Source organism: Stenella coeruleoalba (assembly GCF_951394435.1).
Source record: "Stenella coeruleoalba genome assembly, chromosome: 16".
NCBI lineage: Eukaryota > Metazoa > Chordata > Mammalia > Artiodactyla > Delphinidae > Stenella > Stenella coeruleoalba.
Window position 1 is genome coordinate 78,256,188 of NC_137162.1, and position 24,500 is coordinate 78,280,687.

The following is a 24,500-nucleotide window of genomic DNA, read 5'->3' on the forward strand; positions in this document are numbered from 1 at the left end:
TATCTAAAAGAAAGAGACCAAGAAAAGAAAGAATGGAATTCACAGAGACGCATAATAAAATAGCTATTATAAGTATGCTCAAGGATTTAAAGAAAAACAAATCTAATGAGAAAAAATGGAAGATTAGAAAAACGAAATGCAACTTCTAGAGATAAGCATACAATATCTGAAATTTTAAGAATTTAGATTTTATGTGATTTATCTTTATTTTTTTCCAGTTTTATTGGAATACAATTGACAACAAACAACCCAGTCAAAAAATGGGCAGAAGAACTAAATAGACATTTCTCTAAAGAAGACATACAGATGGCCAACAAGCACATGAAAAGATGCTCAACATTGCCAATTATTAGAGGAATGAAAATCAAAACCACAATGAGGTATCATCTCACATCAGTCAGAATGGTCATCATCAAAAAGTCTACAAATAACAAATGCTGGAGAGGGTGAAGAGAAAAGGGAACCCTCCTACACCATTGGTGGGAATGTAAGTTGGTGCAGCCACTATGGAGAACAGAATGGAGGCTCCTCAAAAAAATAAAAATAGAGTTACCATATGATCCAGCAATCCCACTCCTGGGCATATATCCGAAGAAAACAAAACGACTAATTTGAAAAGATACAAGCACCCCAGTGTTCACAGCAGCATTGTTTACAATAGCCAAGATATGGAAGCAACCTAAGTGTCAATCAACAGATAAATGGATAAAGAGGATGAGGTATATATATATATATATATATATATATATATAAATACAATGGAATACTACTCAACCATAAAAAGTATAACATTTTGCCATTTGTAACAACATGTATAGACCTGGAGGGTATTTAGTGAAATAAATCAGATAGAGAAAAACAAATACTATATGTTAACACTTATATGTGGAATCTAAAAAATAAAACAAATGAATGAATATAACAAAACAAACAGACTCACAGATATAGAGAACAAACTAGCGGTTACCAGTGGGGAGAGAAAATGGGAGAGAGGCAAGATAAGGGTATGGGATTAAGAGATACAAACTACTACTTAACAAAATAAATCAACTACAAGGATATATTGTACAGCACAGGGAATATAGCCAATATTTATAATAAATTTAAATGGAGTGTAATCTATAAAATTTTTTTTTTTTTTTTTTTTTGCTTGCGGTACGCTGGCCTCTCACTATTGTGGCCTCTCCCGTTGCGGAGCACAGGCTCCAGACGCGCAGGCTCAGTGGCCATGGCTCATAGGCCAAGCCACTCCGCGGCATGTGGGATCTTCCCAGATCGGGACACGAACCCGTGTCCCCTGCATTGGCAGGCGGACTCTCAACCACTGCGCCACCAGGGAAGCCCCCATAAAAATTTTGAATCACTATGTTGTACACCTGAAACTAATATAATATTGTAAATTAACTATACCTCAATTAAAAAAAAAGAAAGACAGGATAAAAGGAATGCACAATAATAGGACAAATAAAAAACAAACAAATAGCAAGATTGTAGATTTAAACCCAACCACATGATAATTACATAAGAAGTAAAGGACCCAAACACTCCAATTAAAAGGCCCAGTTTGGCAGGCTGAATAAAAACGCAAGATCCAACTCTGTGCTGTCTGCAAGAATAGAGAATCCCCAGTTTAAGAATAAAGATACAGATAAGTTAAATGTAAAAGGATGGAGAAAGATACATCATGCAAAGACCAATCTAAGAAATCTGCAGAGGCTATATCGGTATCAGACAAAGGTATCAGAACGGGCGGCAAAGGAAGGAAAATGGATGTCCAGGGTCTGCAGCCGGTGTCAGGTGATTGCAGCTAATGAAATAAAATTTACATTTTAAGGCAGGACAAGAAAATTTAAACACAAAATTGTCTCGTTCTGTCCCTTTATGCCTCCTTCCTCCCTCCCTAATGTGCAGTGTGCATTTTTGTCACACATTAACCAGACCTTCTCAAAGATGAGAGTGCCTGCTGGGCCACAGGTCATTTCCCGCCCCCCCCTTTCTTCTAATTTTATCAATGTAAAAGAATAGCCTTCTTTCCCAACGCTAGGGGGTCATGGTGACTTGCTGCTTTGTATGGGCTTACCTGGACTGTATTATCCTTGGGGAACTTTATGTAAAATACCAATATGTCATTCTGATATACAATCTTTTGTCTCGAAAATGTGTATGACTGTGCCTCTGACTTCTAACAGGTGGAACAGTTCTCAGAGCCTTCTGAGAGTGTGTCTCCTGGGTCATAATCCTCAGCTTGGCTCGAATAAAATTCCCTTTTTTTCTCTTTAGTTTGTTAATTGAATTTTCGTCAACACAGCAGTCTTGGGTGATGGACAGAGATAGACAGAATCAGAATCACCTAGAGGGCTTAAAACACCAATTGCTGGGCCCCAGCCCCAGAGTTTCTGAATCAGTAAGGCTGGGATGGGTCCTGAGAATGTGCATTTCTAGCAAGTTCCCAGCTGATGCTGCTGGTCTAGGGATTCACTCTGGAGCCGCGGGCTCAAACCGACCCTCTTCTTTCTCTTTAAAATGGACATAATTCTACTTTAAGGGGTATTGGAATGAATGAGAAAGATAAAATAAGTGAGTGAGGAATCTGAAAGGGTGGAAACTGATTTCCCTTACAATTGCCTGATTGCGATGGATTGAGATGGGAGTTGGGATAAGAACACTGAGGATTCTGCCTCAGCCAACTGGGCAGTGGTGCCTCTGAGTCAGGAAGTACAGGAGAAATAGATTTGGGGGGTGGAAATAATGAGCCCAGTTCTGGCTTTGTTGAATTTTAAATGCAGTTCTCATATATCTTTCTCACTTTTTAAAAAAAGGTCAGTGTAGTGGGTATTTACTGGCTGAGCCACTTTATCATGGTTTAACTCTGTGTCTTAGATGGGCACTTCCAAGCTGTGACAAAAACCTGTGTGAGGTGTTTGCTAGCCCCAGGTGAGGCTTTCTGAACTCCACATTTGCATTCTATCAGACACCTGGAGTCTCGGAAGATGCACATTTGTCTGGGGCAAATGTCAAAGTAACGGGGATAAGAGATCTCAGAAACAAGTGATCCTCGTACCCTTTACGGCAAGGAATGGCTGCTGATGGTGGATGAGGACGGCGAACGCAGGTTTTCAAGAAATATTTCCTAATTGTCAACCACGATTTTCTGCTGTTACTATAAAGGAATTAACATTGGCCTCCTTTTCCTACCAATCTTGCTAACACTGCTGTAAGTGTAACGTAGCTTCCCTATTCCAAATGTTTTGTATTATTTTACCAGGAGTTGTAACATGGACGGCGCTTAAGCTGTTTTTCCCTAAAGGAAAAGGATTATAATAATGGAGAGGTTTTTAGTATCTCCACCGCAAAACGCTTACAGTTCAGAAGGAATGAGGAGTCGCCAAGGATTTCCCCGTGGAAACAGCTTCTGCTCTCCACGAACACTAGGAATGTGCTCCCGCCTTCCCGGTCGCAGCCCGGGAGGAGAGCCCGCGGCTCACTCCCACTCCCAACGCCTTGGGCTGGCGTGGCCATCCTTACATTTCCCGTTACTTAGCAACGTCCCGATAAATGGAGACAATGGCCTGTGAATCTTTACGGGTATTAAGCATTTCTCCTTTCACTGCCCCCCCTTGGGGGTGGGGTGGGGTGTACTGTGTATTCTTTGGTGATGGATGGCAACCGGCCGCGCCTAGCCGGGTTGGTCCACGGAGCTAACCCGCTGGCAAGGATGAAGTTGCCAGAGACCGAGGTCCCCGAAGTTCGCGAGGACCACGGCCCCAACACCCCACCGTCCCTCTCATCTCCCCTCCTCCAGCCCCTGGGCGATGCGCGTCCTAGGCGGAGAGCTGGGCCGGGCGGGGGCGCGGGGTCGGGGATGGGAGACTAGGGGCTCTGGGAGTGCGCGGAGCCCGGGTGCGGGAGCCCCGGTGACGCACCAGTGACGTCGACGGCGGCGGGCGGGATTTCCTGGCCCCTCCCGGCCCCTCCCGGGCGCCGGGCGAGACCCTGCTGCGGAGTGGGCGCGACCAGAGTGGACGCCAGAAGGCGGGGATCGGCGACACGCGCTCTGCACCCGCCGGACCCGGACGCACGCCTGGAGCCCGGCACCGGGGGTGCCGAGCAAACAAAGTACTCGGCAGCTGGGTGACCGCACTCGCCAGCGGGGCACGGGCTCGCCCACCTGCACCCAGCGCTCGGCCTCACGAGGTCTTTCCCTCGCCCGGGCCTGGAGGCACGGGGCGGGGCGGGGCTGGTGACGCGGCGCGGAGACCCCGGGGGTGGCGCGCTGCGCGAGGCGCGCGTTTCCACCGCCAGCCCGTCGGCGCCCAGGCGCGGGAGCCCGAGCGCCGAGCCGGAGCCCGCCCAGCCCTGCGCCCGGATTAAGGGGCGATGCCGTTCGGTCTGGCCACCCCCTGCGAGCACGGCTCCGGAGACAAAGCCAGCGCATGAGCGGCGCCCTCGGCCCGGTAAGTGCCGGCCGGGGCGTGTCGGTGGGGAACGAAAGGCACCGTCCTTGCTCCGGCAAGCTCGGGGAGAGCCAGAGACAAAAGGGAAACTCGGGCGGGACGCTCTCTGGAAGTGGAGAGACGGTTCTAGTGCCTGCGTCTTCCTGCAGCTGTCAGCGGAAGCTCGCGAAACGAATACCTGTGATCATTTTGGCCGTCCGCGGCGAACCCGGCCTGCGCGGCGCCAGCACAGGTGGGCATCGTCGTCGGCCCGGCGCCGGCGCGTGCGGGGGCTCCTCGAAGCCAGGACCCTCCGCCGAGTCCTTGGGAAACCCGAGCGCAGGTTTGGACAGACAGCTCGGAACGTCTGAGGGGTCTCCTGGGGGTCGGGGTCGTCCGATCTTTCCGGCTCGAGGCGGGGGAGGCTTCTGGGGACCCGTTTTTCGTATGTAGGTCACGGCAGTTCGCTCTTGTCTTGGCAGGGGCGTCCCCCGTTGAGGAGCGCCGTAATGGGAGGGACGGAGTGGCTAGTTGGTCATTTTATTTGGAGATATGCTTTGGGCCTGAAGAAGCCCTCTTGATTCCCCAGCACCCGGGACACCTGCCTCGGGCGGCGACAGTGGACGGAGGGGCGACGGTTTGTCCCCCCCTTATGGCGTCTGTCCCCGACTCTGGTGCTGAAATGGGCTGCGCTCGCAGCGCGCGCACCCAACGGCATTCGGGGAGCTTAGGTTTAATTTTTTTTTTAATTACCTTAGAAATAAAAACAAGAGGATGGGATGGGGCGGTGGACAGAGGTGTGACTGGAGAAGACTTCTTAATTTAAAAACAAGGAGGTCTTATTTCTGTGTATCTTGAGCTAGGGTGTTAGGAAATGCAGAAATGGTAAAGTTTGATCAAGTGATAAAGTGGATCCTAGACACGGGTTCTCCCGCCCTCTTCCCAGCTCCCCACCGGCGCCTGTTTTCTTCTCTCTCTGTTGCCTCCCAGGACTGTAAAAGGCTGGCACAGGGCCGGCTGGGCTGCGCTGGTGTTTCCCATTAAACCGTGTCAGTCTCATCATCTGCTCATGAGTCCTCACTGTGGTGCTTCCTTCTCATGGTGCGACAGGAAAATTCAGTGGCAAATGCCTCAAAGAGGCAGGGAGGGGACCCGGGCCCTCTGGCTGGCTTCTTGATCCTTTGGGGAAATCCTTTTTCTGGTTTCTGCATGCTGGGGCGGGGGAAGGAGGTACCCGCCATCAGATCTGGCCCACTTCCCTACTGTGGGAACAAACGACGTGATAAATGGAAAGCCTTTTTCAATCCTGAGAAACAAGACACAGGTACACTGTAAACTGTGAATTATTTTTGAAGTGTGGGGTTGGCTGCATTATCAGTCGTGATGAGACATGGATAGAGCTGGGCATAACTAGTAGGCGTTAAGGTAAGGTGTATTGTGATGCTAGTTAATGAGTAGCTGCATCATGGGGTTATTAGGCTGAAATGACTATTTAGGACAATGGGCTTCCTGTTTTCTCCTCCGCCCACACGTGGCTCCTATCCTTCAGCCTCCTTAACATAAAATTGTTCAGAGGAAGCCTCTAGAAGATGTTTGGGCAGCTGAGAAAAAAAGCAGTGCAAAAGGGTCATTCCCAGTGGTGCTATGATTGGCCGGGCAATCGTCTTTGCCGTTTCTCATGCAAGTTGATGGTGGAGAAACGAGGAAAAAGCTTTTCCTGTATTCATCTTACAGTTTTTAAAGCCAAAATGACAGTCCCTAAAGCCCTCCAAATCTCAGTACGTTCTTCGAAATGGTGGAACGTCAGGTGGGAACTGGACACTATCCTCTTGTCCCCCTGGTTCCCAGGGAAGCTAGAGCCTGGCAGCTGTCTCAGGAGGGTGGGGTTGAGCTTACAAGTGACTGAACAATGTCATCTCTTGCACACACGCACACGCACACACTGACTCACCACGTAACTACTCCTTGCTGAGGAAAGCAGCAAAATGGCTGAGAAAAGACTGAAATCTACTAGACGAATCCTTCTTATTTATTTATAGCCACATATCACTGTCACATTTTTCTTACCTTGTCTGATTTTTTATTCTAGTTGAGGAAGGGAGAATGCCTAATAATGCAATGCACGTTAGTAGATTGACCTTTTTTCTTCATGGAATTTTGAAACTGTCTTTAAGATATTACCTGATTTGTTCTCAGAACACCTTTATGAGAATTTACTATCAATATTATCTAATCTTGCAGATTATTCCCGTTCGTTTTTTTTTTTCACTCTAGACATATTCAGGCTTCCAGAGGACTGTTATTCAGGTAGAGAAATTGTTCATCAGTTTTCTTAAGCCAGAAACTGAAATTTAACTTCCTTCATGCACCAAAAATACTACCAAAATATCCTTTCAACAGTAGTCAGCAAAGGAATTTTAACTGAAAATCGGAGAAGCTGAATGAGTGTCAGAAAAGAAAAACAAGGAGATCAATTATACTATAGAAATTAACGTAATACTACTGAAAGGTTTTAAGTAGCTGGTTGAAGCCACATGAAGAATAAACCAAATATCTTTTAAAAAATGATCAGAAGTGAAAACAAGCAAATGAAATTTCCATTTAGGGAAGGAAGTAGAGGCAAGAAGTACTGCTGGAAGAAGAAAAATTACTGCAGAGAAAACAGTGGGTACTTAAAAAGAGCTCCATTCAACAAGCTAGCTGGAGCATTCCAAATCACTTTAATTGTCAAGGAGCTTTTGTTAGGTCAAATGGCAGCTGGTGTGCAATCAGTTTTTCTGGTGGAACTTGGCAAACAAAATGGCAGGTCCTGGGAGTTCCCTGGTGACTCAGTGGTTAAGAATATGCCTGCCAATGCAGGGACACAGGTTCGAACCCTGGTCCGGGAAGATCCCACGTGCCGCAGAGCAACTAAGCCTGTGCGCCGCAGCTACTGAGCCTGCGCTCCAGAGCTCGTGTGCCACGACTACTGAAGCCTGCACACGTAGAGCCCGTGCTCCGCAACAAGAGAAGCCACCCAATGAGAAGCCCGCGCACCAGAACGAAGAGTAGCCCCCGCTCTCCGCAACTAGAGAAAGACCGCACACAGGAACAAAGACCCAACGCGGCCAAAAATAAAATGTTAATTAATTAATTAATTAAAAAAAAAGTCAGGTCCTGTGCAGATTGGGGAGTGCGGGGTGTGTTGAGGATATGGTGCTTCTGGAATGGGCCCTGGGTGTGGAGAAGCTACTCTGTCCCTGAAGCCCTGAGGTTCCCAGGTATCTGCAAGTGAGTCACCAGTGGCTCAGCCTAGGAGGACCAGACAGCAGAGGGAGCAGCGGGCAACGGCGTGGAGGGAGGACCAGGCTTCACCTGGATGCCCCTCGTGGATGAGCTCACTTAATCCTCCCGGCGTACCTGGAAGGTTTCTCTTCAGCAAAACAAAAAAGGACAACGGTGTCCGTAGTGTCCTTTTTATCCAGGGGTATATCTGGCAGGGTACTTGTGGTGGGTGGTGACTTTTTTAACTAACCAAGGAAATGCATATACCAGTGGGAGGCGAGCGATTGAGATGCGTGGAAGAGACCCACCCCCAGGGACTGCATTTGTGCTCCCTTCCCAAAGAAGATTTGTTCCTCTCACTTCTTAGAGTTCTCAAACCATTTCTCCCTGTGCAGCTGGGTTGACTCTCTAGTGGGACATCTGCTGTGAGGCTGAGGAAGTAGATAGAGGAGACAGAAGATAGAAGAAATGGTGCTTTGTGACCACCTAGAGGGGTGGGGTAGGGATGGTGGGAGGGAGACGCAAGAGGGAGGAGATATGGGGATATATGTATATGTATAGCTGATTCACTTTGTTATAAAGCAGAAACTAACACACCATTATAGAGCAATTATACTCCAATAAAGATGTTAAGAAAAACAAACACACACACAAAAATAAATAAATAATTTTAAAAAAATTAAAAAAACATGCCTCTGGGGCCCAAGTCACCCCCTCTGCCCCATCAAACTCGTGCACGACGTGGAGCAGTAGCCCTCCCTCCACCCTGTAACTGGCGCGAGCTGCTTTTCTCATTCGTCCCTGTGCTTCCTCCGGGTGCTGTGTGTAACTTGCAGCTCTGGGGCCTCCTCTGCCACGCCCTCCCCAAGGTCGCCACCAAAGGAAGAGGGGCAGGACGATAGCAATAGGAAGAAGGAAAACATTTAAAATTGTTTCCAAAATTCTTATTAGAACACCTTTGCAACTGCAGCTTAAAAGGGGTTACCGTGAAAAATACATGTGCCCCCATAGCCCCACCACCCGAATTCAAGTGTAATTACTCCTTCCGGTGTTGTATCACACAAATATGTAAAGTTGAGAGATGTTCGCCAAAACGATACACGAGTATAAAGGTCCAAGTAGGAGAAACGGAATTAGAAAACAGGAAAGAAAGAGCAAGGGAATACTGAGAGGGGGTAGAAAGCAGAGCAAGGTGGGGGATTGCTGAGGACAGTCTGTTACAAGTAGGTTATCTTCCATGATGGCCCCTTGGACTCTGTGGCTCAGGTTCCGGACGCTGTTGGAGAGGCAAAGACAGGGATGGTAGACAGTGGGTGGTGTCAGGACCCTCACATCCTGGAGGGGACCCCCCTTTTTATCTGTGGGACCCACTATCCCAGTGGCCTCCACCTTCCCATCTTTCCTTACCTGTATGAGGGTCCAGGCACATCCAAGCATTGGAATCCTCCTCCGGCGTGTTTTTCCAGCCTAATTTGGGCAGGCATCTGTCCTGTGGCTCTGTAGTACCTGCTATGCATACCCTTTATGGAAACTGTAGGAGAGGAAGAAAATTTCTCCTCTACCTTCTTATGTTCTGTGCCTGGGGCCTGGGAATTAAACTGAGGACAGGCAAGAATAACAAGAGAAAAGAGCCAGATTAACAGGGGAAAAGGTTTATTATGCATGTGCACAGGACCTTCACAGGATAGAAGAGCAAACCCAAAGAACCGGTTAGGCTTCAGAGCGTATGTACCATTTTAACAAAGGGACATGAGTTGTGGGAAAGTGACAAGACAAAGATAAAGGGCTTTGAGCTTCCAGGGGTGGTAAATTTTGGGAAGGTAAGTATGTGGCAAAAACTAATGGCAGATAAGGATTATTTTATTTGTGTAGGTTTATTTGTGCAGGCCCATCTCGGTGGTGTCTTTCTCCAGTGATACTGGTTGTTTTCCTCCTCCTGGGTGATGGGAGGGGAAAACACCTTCACAAAGGGAGATTTATATCCTGCTTTTAGGTAGAAAGGGGGAGGCCAGAGAATTCCTCCTGTGTCTGCTGTTTTCTAATTGCCTTCAGCTCAAAATAATCCTTATGCCAAGGTGGCATATTTTGGGGTGGTCTATTCTGATCCCCTTCAGAATTTCCAGCAAAGTCTAGAGCCCAAAACTGGTGGCCTGATAAACCAGTGTGAGTAATCCCTCTTTGCTTTTAGTCTCTGTTCCTCAATCGCGGGAAGAATCTGTTTTCTCGGTGCCCCGGTTGACTTCACTTACAACCCAGGGTCTCCAGCTGGTCTGTAGGTGCCTATTTAGCCCCTGACACCTGTGGGACCACACGGACAGGGGAGGGTCGCATCTTGGTTAAGGAGACAGATTACTTAAGTGTGTAAGTGTATGTTTGATGGTATATATGGGGGAAGCCAATGTTGCAGGGAGGTAGAGACACAGTCAGGCTTCTGAAGTTTTAAGGGCTGTGTGGCCAGGAAGGGATGCTGGAACTTGAGATTTCCAAAGCGTTGAACCTCAAGGGAAGTAACAGGGAAGCTTGAGATTTCCAAAGCGTTGAACCTCAAGGGAAGTAACACAGGAAAGCAGTCACCAAATTCTTTCTGGAGCACAAAGGTGAGGCGTAGATACATAAATCAGCCTTCATCGGCATCCCGTATTCTCTTCTTCAGCTGAATTTTAACTAACAGGGACAGGGTCACCGGAGTCTTCTGCTGACTTAGACCTTTGGGTGCCCGGGTGACCCCACTACCCTGTCCCTGTCTCTGAGTGGCTTTGCCTCATCTCCCTTGCAAGCGGGGTTTGGTGTTTCAGCTCCACTCGGCCGGTCTTGTAGAATCGTGTCTTCTTCTGGCTGTTTCCCACAGACCTTTCTGTGCTCCGTCCGTTTGTCCACATTGCAGCGAGTGTGACCATCGCCACCACTCTGCCATGTCTCCATGTCCTCAGAACTGCTAAGAGGAGGTTAGAGAAAGCACAGTGTGTCCTGCACGGGGCAGGGTGGAGGGGGACCAGCCCTGACATCCCCCGCCCATTACATACTCTAATGGGTCAAAGTCCTCTGAACTGCCCAGTTTCTCTCCAAACCCTCTCCTTGTGCTAGAATCTGTTTTAGTAAATAGCGTCTGAAATAAGCCGATCGTTGGCCTGGACCCAGGCGTGTTTTCTTTGTCATGGGATTTGTCACCACAGACTTCTGCCCATCCTCACCGTGACCAGCCTTCCCAGGGTGGTCAGCCTTTCTCTGCTTCTCCTGTGCGTTAACTGCTGCAAACCACGTTCAGCAAGTTCGGGTCTTCAGCAGGCCCTGGAAAGCCGAGTCCCATTTTTGAATCCAGACAAGCGAGAAAGGGCTCTCTAAGCCAGAGTGACCAGCCTGAGTGAAGGCCCAGAGTTAGGAAAGTGCAGTGAGGAGAGTGGAAAGGGCAGATTGGAGCCCGGTTATGAAGGCGCATGAGTGGCATATGGAAGAGTCTTTTTTTTTTTGCGGCACGCGGGCCTCTCACTGCTGTGGCCTCTCCCGTTGCAGACCACAGGCTCCAGACGCGCAGGCTCAGCGGCCATGGCTCACGGGCCCAGCCGCTCCGCAGCATGTGGGATCTTCCCGGACCAGGGCACGAACCCACGTCCCCTGCACCGGCAGGCGGACTCTCAACCACTGCGCCACCAGGGAAGCCCTCGAAGAGCCTTTTGTAGGAGGGATGGGGATCCAGGGCAGATGTTGAGCAGATCCAGGATTTAGCAGGTCCCAGCCTTGGCGCCCTGTGCCTGCTGTGCAGGGTGAGTCGGAGCGGCTAGCGGGAGATGGAGGGCAGGGGGAGCTGGGAGGTGCATCCGGGTGAGCAGAAATCCGGCTGGAGACGAGCCAGAGCTGCTAGTCCCCAGGTGAAGCCAGGGGGTGGGTGACACTGCCCGGAGGGTCCGAGGGAAACCAAGTAGGGAGGCTTCAGAGAACAGATATGAAGTGTGGGCCAAACAAAAATGATTCTGTAGAATGCATACTCTTTCTGCTGCAAGTTCTCATGTTTTGGAGTCCCTTAAAAGGGACCCCCTGCCTAGCAGTCCCTGAGGCTGCTCAGGCCGCCAGTCTCTGCGAAGCAAGAGCAAACCACCACCACCCTGCTTCCCTGGATGACTCATTCTTTCTGCGTTCAGGCAGTTGCAGCTCTGCTTCTTGTTTATGACTCCTTTGTCCCCCTAACGTTACGCACTTGATCCGATGCTCTCACCAGTCGCGGACGTCGGGGGTTACGGTTTCTTAGCCTTCCGTGAGAACGTGTCTCTATCCAAGGGTGAGTCTCTGTTTTATGTTTTTCCCGAAACTCCTGGTCCCCCTCTACCCACCCCCAAGGTCTGGTGGCCCGAGGCAGGCGCTCTGGGCCCTGGCCCAGCTTCACGGTAACCATGGCAACTCACCTAAACCACCCACAGATTGACCCAGGGCCCCAGGCTAGCTCGGGCTCCCTCTAGTTGTTAGGTGTTCGCTGTGAAACAGGCCCTGTGGTGGGGTTTGCTCTCTTTCTTTCTTCCTTTCTTTCTTTTTTTTTTTTTTTCTTAAAACAGTCCTCCCTCTATCCTGCTGTTTTTCCTCACTGCACCTACGTGGGAGGGATACAGCAGTGGAAAAGGCAGGCAGTGGACGGGGAAACAAAATCCCTGCCCTCGTATATGTTTTAGTAGAGGCATCACACCGTACTAATAAGTCAGAAAATCGAAAGTAATTTAAATAAGCAAATAAATGAGCATTTAACAGTATAATCAGTGCTTGGGAGAAAAATAAAACGAGGAAGGGAGATAGGGGTTGCTAGGGAAGGGTGTTATGAATTTAAAATGAGCTGCTCATGGAAGGATTCCTATGTTGATCCAAGATGAAGGTCAGGAGGTAAATGAACTTACCTGATCTGGGTGGTGCCAGTGAGTGGAAGCAGCTGGAGACGTGGTGGACCCACAGGCTATTGGTGCTCCGCGGCCTTCCTCGACAGAACAGGGCTTCGTTGCCCTCCTCCCACACTCCCACCGTGCAAGGAAGGTGCATTTCCCAAAAGGAGTGTTTGGTAGTGTCGACTGAAAAAAAAATGCACAACGTGAGAGTTGAGAATTATGTTTTATTCGATGGATTTACTGAGGACTTACGCCGAGGACACAGCCTCTCAGATCGCTCTGAGGAACTGCTCTGAAAAGGTCAGGGAGGACCAAGGCTATACAGGAGTTTCTGCAGCAAAGACCAGGTAGTCGGAACATCAAAAGCTTACTGAAATTAAAGAAAACCAGGTATCTCAGGTTAATGAATTGAGCACTTTTCTTCGTATGGGCAGATGCAAGAGTCTGGGCTCATTGAATTGATTCCTTTGATATGCGCCGTAACTCTCTAGGGTCAGTATCCTGCTTTTTCCATCCTGAAACCCTTCAGGGTGCACAGCTGGGGGTGACTGCAGTGGCTGCTGGTTTGATGGTCGTAACATCCTTTGTTTACTGATACTGGCAGGTGACATTCTTCATCCCCAGCAGTATAACTCGGGGCAAGAGGCAGAGACTCTCAGCAAAATAACACACAGCACAAAGATGTCTCTCACTCGAGAACAGCCTGTTTTGTGGACACCCCACCCATCCAGGGACTGGACCAATGGGCCAAGCAGCTCCCGATGTACCAGGCTCCAGATAGAGCCTGGTACCGGGGAGTTTGACCCATCCCGGAGCCCTCCAGAGAGTGCCCTGAGAGGCTGGATCAGAGACCTGCACGTCTTGAAGATCTGGGGGCTCGCTAGAGTAGAGAGACCACCCGCAGGTCCACTCTTCTGCGGGCCTGGATGGGTTAGGGGACACAGCTCTGTAAGAAGGGTTTCATATGTTCTAGATGTGGGGCCTGCCTCGTTCACAGTAAGTTTGCTTAATGATGAGCTGCCCTGCCTGTTCCTTCCATTTTAACACACCTGTTTAGGGAACCATTTATTTGTAGCACAGTCTGTCTGTAAAATTCAGGGTAGATCCATCCGTGGTTTCCAAACCTGGCTGCATAACACAATTGCTTTGGGTAGTTTTCAGAAATAACTGCTTTCTTGCCTCACCCCTGGACGTTCTGATTCAGCAGGTCTGGGCTAGAGCCTGGGACTGTGTTTTTGAGTTTTACAAACCACGGAACCAGGTGATTTCTGTGGGTCTTTCTTCCTTGTGTCCGATCACCCCCAACCTGCCCAAGCGTCGTGGAGCCTGTTTCCCATGCTGGTCCCTCCCGCCCACCTGCAGCCCTGAGACGTGACTCCCAGCAAACGCCACCTGGCTGCCACGCGTGCTGGAGCCCAGGTCTCCCTCCCTTCCAGGATGAACGCATGCATCTGTCCTCCCTGCATTTCACGCGAGAGCCTCCTCGATGGGGAAACCTACTCTCCCTGAATAACCGCCCCCGCGCAGAGCACGATGACCTTGGGACACAGACATTCCCTCCACAGCTCGCCTCCCGCAGGGAGCAGCACCCCGTGGTCTGGAGCACCCGGCAGGTTGCACCCTTGTTTGCTGTGGAGTCAGGAGGGACCCTTGGTTGTTGATGAGACATGTGAAGGCTGCTGTGTGCCATGTGCTGGGGGTCGGGACGCAGAGATGAGAAGAAGGCATCCCAGCTCTTGAGGAATTTACGATCTAGTGAGACAGGCAGATGATTATAACACCACAGGGAACTGAGAACAGGTCCCCCCGATCACAAATCTAGCTTCCAGAAGGGTCTCAGGATTTGGCCAGGTGAAAGGGTTGGGGCAGAGCCAGTGAGTGGCGGAGGCTTTCCAGGCTGAGACTTTCTGCTTGAGCAAATAATAGTCATCATAGTAGCAAACATTTATTGAGTGCTTACTATTATACGTGGCAGACTCTAAGTGCCTTCTATTATACTACGTATTTATTCCTTGATAACTGTTGTGTTAGGAAAAATAATCCCCCACCCCCACCAAAGATGGCCACACTCAAATACCTAGAACCTAATGAATCTGTTAACTTAAGGGTAGAAGAGATTTTGCAGATATGAGTAAGAATCTTGAGGTGGGGGAGTTAGCGTGGATTATTTGGTGGGCCCAATGTAATCACAAGTATCTTTATAAGAGGAGGGTAGGAGTGTCTGAGAGATTGAAGGTGTCATGGTGGCTTTGAAGGTAGAGGAAGGCCACAAGCAGGGAGTGGAGGTGGCCTCTGGAAGCTGGAAAAGGCCAGAAAATGTTACCAGACTCAGTTCAGCTGTTCACCACTCAAAAACAAATAATCGAGAGGCAAGTGTTGGTGAAAAGGAAAGTTGTTTTAATCAGAAAAGCCAGCGATCTGGGGAGAAGGTGGACTCATGTCCGAGACCAACTCCGAAGATTCTGCTCAGCATGACAATTCTTGGAAAGGGAAAACAATCTCAGTTAATCATTAAGGTAGGAGGTCAGATTCTTCATCGTTTTGTTTTTTTTTTTGGTTTAATTTTATTTATATTTGGCTGTGTTGGGTCTTCGTTGCTGCGCGCAGGCTTTCTCTAGTTGCGGAAAGCGGGGGCTACTCTTCGTTGTGGTGCATGGGCTTCTCATTGTGGTGGCTTCTCGTTGCGGAGCACGGACTCTAAGCATGCAGGCTTCAGTAGTTGCGGCATGCGGGCTCAGTAGTTATGGCTCACGGGCTCTAGAGCGCAGGCTCAGTAGTTGAGGCTCACGGGCTTAGTTGCTCTGCAGCATGTGGGATCTTCCCGGACCAGGGCTCGAACCCATGTCCCCTGCATTGGCAGGCGGATTCTTACCCACTGCGCCACCAGGGAAGTCCCCTCGTCATTTTTCCATTGCTAGCAGACTGCTGACTTCTCCTTATCCTCCTTTGGATGCTGTCTTGCCTGCCTGGTTCACTTGCACATTTGCTAAGGGGGAAGCTGGGGGTACAGAGTTAGTCATTCTTTAACTACTTAATTCTTCATTCTCACACCTTTTAATCCAGGAAAGGAATCAACAGGTTAGGTAAGGCATTGTGTATGTTCAGTAGAGCAGAACTCAGGAGGCAGGTTAAATGTTACCGAGTGATCTCATTTCTGTAAGGTTTGAGGGGAACAGAAATGGGCAAACAGGAAAGGGACAAAAGAGCTGCTTATAGAAACATTCTCCCCCAGAGCCTCCCCCTCCAGCCCTCCTGATGCTGTGGAGTTCCAAACTCCAGCAGTATAAAATCGTAAGTTTGTGTTGCTTTAAGCCATGAGTTTGTGGTAATTCATTGCAACAGTGATAGGAAAGGAATACAGCCATTACATTTTCCATCTTGCCACTGAAGAAACCAGGAGGTTAAGTAACCCGCCCAAAATTGCATAGCAAGTAAGAAGTAAATCCGGGATCCAAAATTCATCTGTCTGGCCTCAGATCCTGCGGTTACTTGTCCACTTTCATTTCTCTCCTGCCTGGCAGAGGTTAAAAAGCATCATGGCCCCTTGGGCTTCCCTGGTGGCGCAGTGGTTGAGAGTCCGCCTGCTGATGCAGGGGACACGGGTTCGTGACCCGGTCCGGGAGGATCCCACATGCCACGGAGCGGCTGGGCCCGTGAGCCATGGCTGCTGGACCTGTGCATCCGGAGCCTGTGCTCTGCAACGGGAGAGGCCGCGGCAGTGAGAGGCCCGCGTACCGCAAAAAAAAAAAAAAAAGGCATCATGGCCCCTGGAGGTTGTCAGGAAATAGCTTTTCTCCGCTATCTGATGGTTTTTATTCCTCCTTGTCCAGTGGTTAGCACTCCACACGTTCACTGCTGAGGGTGCGGGTTCAGTACCTGGTCAGGGAACTAAGATCCCACAAGCTGTGCGGCGCAGCCAAACTAAAAAAAAAAAAAAAAAAGTTCAGCGTGGCCGAGGCACACAGCAGAGCCAGGACGGAAGCTCTGGGCCTCCACGCTTTCTCTATTGTGTTCTTTTGCCTCTTAAAGGAAAAAAAAAAAAGTTGACCCAAAACATCCTTACAAGGAAATAGGATGCCAGATTCGAGGTCAGATGTGCCTCTTTCAAGTGTGGAAGTAAGATGCTGGGGTACCCACACCATCCCCTCTCGGTGTTTCTGGGACCCCGCCCTGCTGGAGGGGATGCATCAGATCCCTGGGCCTTTGCCATGAGAGTGTCATGTGGGATAGTTGAGTTGAGACGCACTGGTATCTCAGGGCACAGGCGGGAGTCCTGATAAGGGCCCACAGTGACATGCAGGTTGCTGCAGGCCTGGGCTCCCAGTGGGACGAGGACAGAGGCTTCAGGTCTGCTTGCAGTACTCAGTGCTCTCCTTACACATGGGCCCCCCAGGCCCCTCGGTGGTCCTGTCCTGATCACTGCCCCTCTGCCAACACAGGGGTCCCAGGGACAGGCCAGTCCTGGCCTTTCTCTCTTCTCTTTCTAGGTGCCTTTGGGGGCCTCCCATAGATGAGAGACCCCGTCATACAAATCAAGAGTTTGGCACCCCAAACTTCTCCTGAGGAGGGCTCTCAGAGCTTACTTTGGAAGTGAAAAGCAGAACACCTGTCTTTCCCTTTCTGCTTTAACAATCCTAGTTCCCCTGGAGGCAACATGGATGCCTCTGGCCGGCTGAGACGGGCTAGGTACAGGGAAGCGCGGAGAAAAAGCACAGACCAAAGTGGCAAGATATTCTCTCTCTGCACCGAAGTCTGGACTCACCTGTTCAGGGAAAGGAAGGACCCTCACTGTCCCCCAGATGGAGGTGAAAGAGGAGGTCCCTGGCTTGCTACCTGGGCTGTGTGGTGATGCCGGATGCGCACCACTAACTGGCTGGTTAAAGGAAGTTAAGGGGGTTAAGTTACTCGCCTTCTGCCATCCTTCAGCTTCCTCGAGGTGGTACCCAGAATTGCTGCAGGAGGTCTCTGAATCCAGGTCTGCACCAGGAACCCCGGGTAGACTGAACGCAGGGTGCTGTGCTTTTGTATAAAGCTAATTTGCAAGTGTACATAGACGCCTCTGGGATCAAGAAGACAAAAATGAATGTAAGTGTACTGCTGGGTTCTTTAGATCATTTTATATCTTCCGAGTCAACAGATATCAAAAGTCCTGCCATAAAGGAAGCTGCATTTTTATTATTATTATTACTTTAGAAGGGACCTTATGCTTGAAACCATTGGAACCATGGTCTGCGAAATCCCTTCCATTTCTAATACTCTGTGGTTCACGAACAATGTCATGTTATGGTAAATTCTCTAAATACACCAGAAATGTAGTTGCTGTCGACTTCTCCCACATGGCTCGCTGGCTCCAGAGCAGGAAGCCTCTGTAAGCGGCCGTACTCCTTCCACAGGGCATTGAGCGGAGACTTTCCAGGGGATGGGGCTTCCCTGTGTAGGTGTAGAGGGCCACTCTGAGACTGGCTGTTGGTCCTTCACCGTCCCTGGTAAAGTGGAGACTAGTTAGTGGCCAGTGAGACTAACCGTGCCATCATAGGACAGCTCCGTCCCCGGCCGCCCTCTCAAGTTTGGCGTCTCCTTCCACCCCCAGGTGATCCTCTTCTTGGACCAGAGCCTTTTCTCATTCGACTTTTCCCATCTCAGGTGCCTCTTCACAACAGCTAGTTGACTGCTGGTTAAAAGGAGAAACAGCCGGAGCCAGCCTCCCTGGCAAGCGGTCTTGCTCAGAGATGGCTCGGAGCTTTCCCAGCGTGGTCCAGCCGTACGGCACAGGGGGAGCTTTTTCTCCACGGGGGTGCTGGCTACAGGTCAGGTCAGCCCAGCATCTCCTGTGGGCTGTGGCTTCTTTGGCTGCCAGCAAGAGGTGGACTGTATCCCTGCTTTGCTTCCAGCCCCAGCTCCGCCTATCACCACGGCCACCTCTCCTACTTAGGGACAATTCACCGGGAACAACGACTTTCCTGGGATCATCAGTGGGCTGTTGACACGTTAACGAAAAACTGGTGTCAGACGCTGCATCTTTTTTCTTGGAAAATACCCAGATTATTTTTAGGCTTATTTAATGAGTCCTGTTTTTCTCTGTTTGCTTGTTTTTTTCCTCCACTGCTGCTAACATATGTTCCTCCACGCACAGTTCACTTGAGCCACACAAATCTTTCTGTCTGCAAAGTATGAATAACCACCTCGGAGAAATCCCGTTAATTCGCGTAACAAAGGATCAGCCATGTTGGTGGGTAGCAGCCTTCAACGTCAGTTCTTCCTTCTTTTAAAGACAACTGCCTTTGAGTCATCATTTGGTCTTACGGATTCTTCTCCTCTAGAAGGAAAACTACATTACTGTGTTTTTCTTTTTTTTTTTTTCCCCCAAGATCAAGCCATTAAGTTGTTAACCTAATCTCAAAGAAATCTAACTAGGCAAGGTCTAATATTCTACGAATGTGCTGAGTTGTCCTATGGGTTTTGTTCCCACCTGAGGCATTTTACCTGATTCTCATCTTGTTGGGGGTAAGAGCATCATCTTACAAAGGGGAAGACAAATGCAGAGAGACAGAAACTTGCTTGAAGTCATACAAGTCACAAATAGCACGACGAGACTAGGATAGGCTACGCTTCCTGTCGGAAAAAACACTCCTTTTCTGATTGTTTAAGCAGCTTCTCCAGAATCAGCATCGGGAGCATTCTAACTACTTCCCTTGAAGGGGGGATTCTCTAATTTGGTTGTGGCAGCTTGTTCTGCAGCCCAGGTGTTCACACAAAGATGCAAAGTGTATGAACTCGGCCCCGCCCCTGCACAAGACGCTCTCCATCAACACAGCCTGCCGACCCTCTTCATGTGGTCTTCTGCGCCCTTTCAGGGTTTACTTTAAATTCTTACATGATGTGTTCACAAGAAGGAAGTTTTCTTGTCAGTAAAGTGCCTTCTTGGGGTTAACTGAGAATTCATCCACACATCACCCCTCTTAGAAGAATTAGAAAAAAGTAAATTACGCCAATGTGTCAACAGTCATAAGTCAGAAGTCACTTGGGAGCCCAGCAGCGCCTCCTGGGTGCGTGAGCGTCTGTCCCCTCAGGAGTGTTGGTTCCTAGAGGCTTCCAGTGGACAGAGCAGTGGATAAGCGGCTGCCACACTGTTTCAGAGTTCCTCTCCCCTAGTGTCCTGAGCCACACTTCCTAAGTGGTTCTGAGCTACGCCCACACCCCACAGTGTGGCCATCACACAGCCCTTGTCTGTGGCACGCAGACCTGCCCTTGAACTGCCGTCCCGGGCTGTGTTGACCCGCAATTTACAAACCCCTGGCTCTTGTTCGAATTTCAAGGATGAACAAAACACCCGGCTTTGGCTGCTCTGCCTTGACGGGGCTGCCGCTCTGTGATTGCACTGCAGGGGTCGCTGCTGGTCTTGACTGACCATAGGCTGCCGTCCTCAACAGCAAAGCTAAGTACTTACGATACTTTGAAGGTGTGTTTCTGACAGCTTGAAGATGCTGATGATTAGAGGATGTTTCTGAAACAGCGTCACAGGAGAATTCTTAAATGTCTTGAGTAAAGAGTAACAGTCTCTTTCGTGAGCTTGTGTTTGGTGTATGTGAAGTTACAACACATGGAGGCTTCCAATATCTTAGTATTTTTTTTTTAACATCTTTATTGGAGTATAATTGCTTTACAATGGTATGTTAGTTTCAGCTTCACAACAAAATGAATCAGTTATATATATACATATATTCCCATATCTCTTCCCGCTTGCGTCTCCCTCCCTCCCACCCTCCCTATCCCACCCCTCCTGACAATATATTTGATAGTATGTTATTGTCGTCCTATTTAAAAAGAAAGGGAAGAGGGAATTCCCTGGCGGTCCAGTGGTTAAGACTCCATGCTTCCACTGCAGGGGGCATGGGTTCAATCCCTCGTCAGGGAACTAAGATCCCACGTGCCGTGCCACGCGGCCAAAAAAAATTATTTTTAATAAAAAAATAAAAAGAAAGAGTGAACATGAAGAATGCATATAATCTATACCAAGTTTCTTCCTGGTATGTACCCTAGAGAAAGTCTCTCTCAAGAGATATATTTACGACATTATGGTACAAATATTACAATATTTGTACAGTATGGTACAAAAATAACAAAATATTGTAAATCACCAGCTCTGCATCTACAGGAGGAAGGGTAAAGAGAAGGTAAATATACATATATATGTGTATATATATGTATATGTGTGTGTGTATATATATATATATATATAGATATGGCAGTAAACTGGATAAATCTCAGAAAAATAGTTCAAGAGGATACATAAATATTTTTCAATAGGAAAATAATTGTATTGTTTAGAGACACATACATATGTTTTTTTTAAACTATAAAGACATGTGTAGGAATAAAAAACCAAATTCAGAAGAGTGGGCACACAATTAGGGAGAAGTACCCAGGGAATTTCGACCATATGTTTTTGATTTATTTCATAGGCTGGGTGGGAAGTAGTCCAGGGTGTCCGTTGTATGATTCTCTAAATTGTATTATATGTCTGGAATATCCCATAATAAAAAGCAGGTGGGAAATCTACCCAATGCTTTGCTCAGGAGCATAGGGGAAAAAATAATGAACAGATTATTAGATCATAGCAGATATTTATGTAAAGCATAGTGCGTATTTAGTTTTTGGCTGTTTCCATGCACAGTGGGCCTTAGCTGCCCAGGGACCGTCTCCTGGTCACACAGCCACGAGGAGAGCAGATCACAACTACGCCCTGGCAACCTGGGGACAGAACCCAGGAACCAGCGGCCAGACTGATGTCCATACAGATAGGTGGACGAGGGAGATGAGTCCCTAATACAGCTGTCGAGCAGCCAGTCCTAGTTTAAGAAAACTCTGGGTCTTTTCCAGACAACAGAAAGCAGCTCTGGAGTCCTAAGCTAAAGGAAGATTTATTGTAAAGTTATGGGCAAGTTCACAGAATCAACAGGAATGAGCTGGCTCGGAGGCCGGGACTGGGGAACCATTGGCAAGTTCTCCACGACCTGTGAACAAGCCACTACTGCTGGCGGTCACCACCCCTGTGAAGAGCATCTCAGCATCCTTTTGTCCACAGGCCTTGTTAGGGGCGTGCTGGGGCCAGATGGTCATTTGGCCAAGCTGTTGCAGGGGCACTGAAACCTGCTCCAACACAGAGCTTTGGGATTGGTTCTGTCCTTACGATTCCATGGATTTTTGCAGATGTGGTTGCCGCGATCTTAAAGAAGCTAAACAAATATTCCCCTTATCTCGTTCCACTCTAGCCTTCTAACAGTCTAAAATTCCTCCACCAAATATTGATTTTTTTTTTTTTTTTTTTTGGCCATGCCCTGTGGCTTGTGGGATCTTAGTTCCCCGACCAGGGGTTGAACCCGCACCCTCAGCAGTGGAAGCGCAGAGTCCCAACCGCTGGACCGCCAGGGAATTCCCTAAATATTGTTTTTTAAAGGAGTCATAATACTGGAGCAAATATATACATGTTTTTCATGGAATTAAGTCAAAGAATGTAAATAAAAATCTTAATTATCTTACTGAAATAACTTAATTAACTTACAGGTGATTTTAACTTTATATTTTCCTGTGGAGTTTGGATATGTTTGTAATGAGCACATAATTAGGAAAAAAAAATAGGTTCGTTCCATTTGGAAACTAATCTACCCTTCAAAAGAATTATTGAGACCTGGAACCTTTGCAGCTGATGTTATTTCAACCTAGGCCACCATCATTTCGGCTCCCATGGTATCGACTCAGAAAAGAGCTGACGCTTGGTATTTTAGTTTGGTTGGTTTTTGGTTTTGCATTCTATTCAATTAAGTAAATAGCTACTCGGTGGTAATCCCTTTGCTCGGTGTCCTGAGGGTATAAAAATGAACCTGACACACTCCCTGCCCTCCAAAAAGCTGGCAGTCTAGAAGGGAAAAAATTATTTGAATACAAGATCACACGGACTAATGTGGAAGGCTAGAAGTGTCACAGTAACAGAGGGGAGAGCTTGGCCCCAGGGGCCGAGATGACAAGCCAGCTCAAGGAGCTTTTTTTGAGAGGGTGGTAGCATCTGAATGGTACCTTGAAGATGGGTAGCAGCACCTTGTAACAGGAGGAGTTGGGACGGTGAATAAGTAAAACAACGGAGGCAAAAGCATGACTGGAAAATTTCTAGGCACCTAAGACTAAACTCAGCCAGCCAACTCTAAGGTTGGATTGGAATTATTTAATTTTGAATATTATATGGAGGAAGTTTGGTACCACGTTTTTGGAAGTCTCTTGTATTTGACAGTTTGGAAGACTCAACCCAGCCGTGACGTTAAATGTGGTTAAAAAAATAAATGTGGGCTTCCCTGGTGGCGCAGTGGTTGAGAATCTGCCTGCCAGTGCAGGGGACACGGGTTCGATCCCTGGTCAGGGAAGATCCCACAGGCCGCAGAGCAACTAAGCCCGTGCGCCACGACTACTGAGCCTGCGCTCTAGAGCCCGTGAGCCACAACTACTGAGCCCATGCGCCTAGAGCCCGTGCTCCGCAACGAGAGAAGCCACTGCAATGAGAAGCCTGTGCACCCACAACGAAGAGTAGCCCCCGCTCACTGCCGCTAGAGAAAGCCCACGCGCAGCAACGAAGACCCACTGCAGCCAAAAATAAAAAAATAAGATTAAAAAGAAATATATATATATAAACGTAATGGCTTTATCTGGGCCTCTGCTTTTTCTTGCCTCACATCAACATCTGCCTCACCTGGTTTCTAATTAACTCCCGGCTTGAAAAACCAAGCAGGTGTTTGACTTCATCACCTCTCCATAAAGCAAGTGCCGGTTGTGTTCAAAAAGGGGTTGCACGGCAGCCTCTGGTCCTGCTCGGTTCTGTCGGTTCCATGGAGTCATTACCTCGAGGGACGTCTGGCACAAAGATTCCAAGGAAGTAAGACGCCTTCAGAGAGGCAGCCTGGTAATAAATGGCTCGTGAGCTACAGAGAGCTGAGGCCAGGTGCCCTTAACCAGCTGGGGCTCGTGCAGAAGCCCCAGAATCAAAGGAGGCCGAGGATACAGAACACAAAAGTGAAGGGAAACAGCGGAAGGGGAGGCTGGGCTTGCAGTGGGGGAGCCATCATTAACCGGGGCCCCGTCTAGTGCCAGGAGTCAGGATGAAGGGGGCTGGGGTGACTCTCAATCCACAAACTCGGCTGTAGGGGGAAAAGGTGGTTCTTGTAATTTTCCTAGAACTCCACTTCCTCTGAAGTGTGTGTCCCATAGCCAGCAGGGAACTTTTGTCCCAGCCTGGACCCTGGGGTTGCCTCAGGGCTCCCCCAGAATTTATGTAGAGCAAGGGGGTTGGGAGAGGTGCCTCTCTGGTCCTCAAGGCATCTGTCCACTGGGTGACCAATGAGACACGGTAGCTGGGATGAGCCCTTGAGACCGGTGGCTTTTGGTGGTCTTGTGTCCCACACTCCTCAGGGCTGCCCGTGACCCTCTCTGCCGCAGGGCATCAGGTGGCCGTTCTGTGCTGGGGTCTTACCGACCCTTCATGCTCCCCCTAAGAAGGCTTTACAGCCCCCCTACCACCCAGCAACCCTGGTGCTGGGGGCAATTCCTCCTGCTCTGGACAAGACATTTTGACCCCTGCGTGCTCTGCAGCATGTGGGATCTTCCCGGACTGGGGCACGAACCCGCGTCCCCTGCATTGGCAGGCGGACTCTCAACAATTGTGCCACCAGGGAAGCCCTGTGTCTGCTTTTTAACCGATCATACCCATCCCTCCGTGAAAGGGCAGGTGTAGATTAATGTCTCAAAATGCCTTCCAGTTACATGTGTTTGAAGGTAAGAGATTTGGGATTTCTTTCAGACTTCACTCTACTATGGGTGGTCTAGCTTTCCTCCCTAAGGATATTAACACATAGAAGGCTTGCAGTGAAAATTTAAGGAGACCCTGGATCTCAGGGTT

At 48.8% G+C, this 24,500-nt stretch overlaps 1 protein-coding gene across 2 annotated transcripts in view; it reads left to right on the forward strand.

Moving 5' to 3' along the window:
- Nucleotides 1–3,979: 3,979 nt before the first annotated feature.
- The window catches only part of GNG4 (G protein subunit gamma 4), a 66,828-nt gene continuing 46,307 nt past the window's right edge, over nt 3,980–24,500 (forward strand). For both annotated transcript variants that reach the window (XM_079900056.1, XM_079900055.1), the window contains exon 1: nt 3,980–4,454. The gene's annotated coding sequence lies outside the window, so the exon portion shown is untranslated. The remainder of the gene's footprint in view (nt 4,455–24,500) is intronic.